The sequence below is a fragment of the Dromiciops gliroides genome, chromosome 1 (genome assembly GCF_019393635.1).
Source record: "Dromiciops gliroides isolate mDroGli1 chromosome 1, mDroGli1.pri, whole genome shotgun sequence".
Lineage (NCBI taxonomy): Eukaryota > Metazoa > Chordata > Mammalia > Microbiotheria > Microbiotheriidae > Dromiciops > Dromiciops gliroides.
Genome location: NC_057861.1, coordinates 204285782 through 204288804, shown reverse-complemented (window position 1 = coordinate 204288804; position 3023 = coordinate 204285782). Strand labels below are relative to the sequence as shown.

The window sequence follows — 3023 nt, the reverse complement described above, 5'->3', positions numbered from 1 at the left end:
AACTGATTTTTTTTTGGATGGTTACTGATTTGTAATAAAATTTGAGATCTGGTATAGTTTGGCCAACTTATTTCTTTTTTTGTCATTCTCATTCCCTTTATATTCCTGATAATTCTTATGCTTTTCAGGGTCCCTTCTTCATTAAGACAAAATATGATAGCATTCTTCAGTCTCTGATCCCTTAGGACCAAAACTCATACAACTCTTCAGGGGTCCTACATCATCTTGAGGAAAACTACTCCTCTAGGGGGCACATGTAGGGGCCGAGGTGGGCTGGAACAGGCATGGGGATCTGTAGAGGGCAGTGCTAGGCTGCTGGTTGTGCAGTGATGCTCTCCCATGCCTATTCTCTGTGATACCCAGGCCCCTCTCCACACCATGTCAGAGATGATTCAGAAAAAGCTTCAGGGTAAATTGGAGAAGTACCAGCAGCTACAGAAGGACTTGAGTAAGTCAATGTCTAGTCAACAGAAGCTGGAGGTACAACTGACAGAAAATAACATCATGAAAGAAGAGTTAGCATTACTTGATGAATCCAATGTGGAGTTTAAACTTCTGGGCGCAGTGTTGGTCAAACAGGAACTGGGGGAGTCTCGAGCTACTGTGGTCAGGAGACTAGACTATATCACAGCAGAGATTAAAAGATATGAATCTCAGCTCTGAGACCTTGAGAAACAGTCTGAAAAACAACATGAAGCCCTGACTCAGTTGCAGCAGGAGTTCCAGCATACCCAGGCAACCAAGGCAGGGTCTATGGGAAAGGCTTGACCTCTCTGGTTGGAGAGGGAATAAAGGAGGGAAAGACTGTCAGTTACCTGCACTGTGGAAAATAAAATGTGAATAGGCCAAAAAACAAAAAAAAAAAAACAAACAAGCGAAACTACTCCTCTATCCCCTTAACTAAGACCCAGAAATGGGCAGGGACAATGGAGTTGCTAAATAGGATCCAATGCTTCTTCCAGTACAAGGGTGCAGTTGATTCCTTTCTAAACAGTTGGCAGGTTCCCTTATCATCACTGACTTCAAAGGTTTTAAAATTGCTGCTGTTTTTCTTGCTACCACCTACTATTCATTGGTGTTTCATCCACATGGGTTTTGGTAGAGCCTCCAATCTTGTATCACATATCTTTTTTTTTTTTTAATTCTCAATCTGTCTTTGACTAGAAGAATGTCCCACCCTATCTTTTTTCCCCCATTTCATTCCAAGATTCAATATGAGAAGTAAATTTTAAATTGCTTGCATGGGAATCTTGGGAGAATTCAGTCAATTTCTTCTTTTATTCCACAATCTAGGCTTTAATCCTTGAAATTTCAGTGATCTATTATTTGATAAACTCAAATATCCAAGATTGGGGACAAGAACCTCCTAATTTAATGAAAAATTGCAGGGAAAATTGTAAAGCACTTTGTCAGAAACTAGATTTAGATCTACATCTCACATTAAATAGTAAAGAAAGTCAAAATGAGAAAATTATTTGGACATATAAGGTGATAGAATAAGTCAATTAGTAGAGTATGGGAAAAATACCTATCGGATCTATGGATAAGGGAAAAGTTTGTGAATAAGAGATAGATACAGTAACAGGAAGTAAAATGTATAATTTTGTTACATGGAATTTAAAATATTTTTACACTAACAAATGCAATCAAAATTAGAAGTAAAGAAGAAAATAGAAAAATTTCAGCAAGTTTCTCTGATAAAAATCTCATTTTTCAGATGTATAGGAAATTGAGAAATATTTATAACAATATAAGTTATTCTTAATTGATAAATTTTCAAAGGATATGAACAGGACATTTTTAGAAGAAATCAAAGTTCTTAATATTCATATGAAAAATTATCTAAAATACTAATAACCAGAGAAATGCATATTAAATACAATACTCATATACAACCTCACTTTTTTTTAATGGCTAATATGACATAAAGGTAAAGTGAAAAATTTAGGAGAGGATTTGGAAAAGTAAAGACACTGATGAACAATTGATGGAGTTGTGAACTAGTCCAAACCTTCTGGATGTATTTTTATAATTATTAGGGATAGGCTGGGTTTTCTAAATTATTTGCTACTTATATATTAATGACTATATAATAATTTCTATTGCACCCATTTTGACAGTAAGTATTTATTATGAAAGTATTGACTATGTGGCTTTTAACAGAAGCAGAAAAACTCCAGCACCATGTCTCTAAGAGAGAGCATATGGCCTACAACCAGGGTTCAGAAGCCCAACTTTACCTATTTTGTCTTAAGAGGAGAGCACTCACCAACCAACATCCTTCCTCAGCCAAAGGTATGATACAAGATGGCAAAAGCCTTGAGCCCCTTGTGGTAAAGGCTTTTATCATCTTCTTTTGATAGAGGTGAGTCACCATACACCATACACTTACCAAAGCTGATTGGCATCACTCAATTCCATTGGGTGATGTGAGTTGAGGGTGTTCCAAATTAAAATTAGATTTACCTGATGGGGATTTCATTTTTTTGTTGTTGTTCTTTTCAGTTGATTTTGAAAGAGACCAGAACTTTCTCAAGTACTGACCTTTCTTAAGTGAGGCAAAGAAAAAGCCAACTAAACCTGGGTCCTTGGGTCCCCAATAAATTAGTTATTAATAATTATATTCTTTCTCACATAGAAAACAAATTGGAATCATGCCCAAAAGAGTATAAATCTGTTCATACCCTTTATTTGGCAATAAAACCATTAGCCCTGCATGACAAAGAAATCAAAGAAAAGGAGAAAAGACATATTTGTACAAATATATTTATACCAGCTCTTTTTGTGGTATCAAAGAATTGTGAATTGAGGGGATGCCCATCAATTAGGGAATGGCAGAACAAATTGTGGAATATGAATGGAATGGGATATTAATTTTCTATAATAAATGACAAGCAGGAGGGTTTCAGAAAATACTGAGAAATCCTGTCAGAACTCTTACAATATGAACTGAGTGGAAACAAACATTGTATACAGTAAGAGCAATACCATAATGATGAGTTTAACTGAAACACTTAGATACT

General features: G+C 35.7%; 1 pseudogene; it reads left to right on the top strand.

Moving 5' to 3' along the window:
- The first annotated feature begins 378 nt into the window (after positions 1 to 378).
- Positions 379 to 768, top strand: LOC122737261 (annotated as a pseudogene).
- The last annotated feature ends 2255 nt before the right edge of the window (positions 769 to 3023 follow it).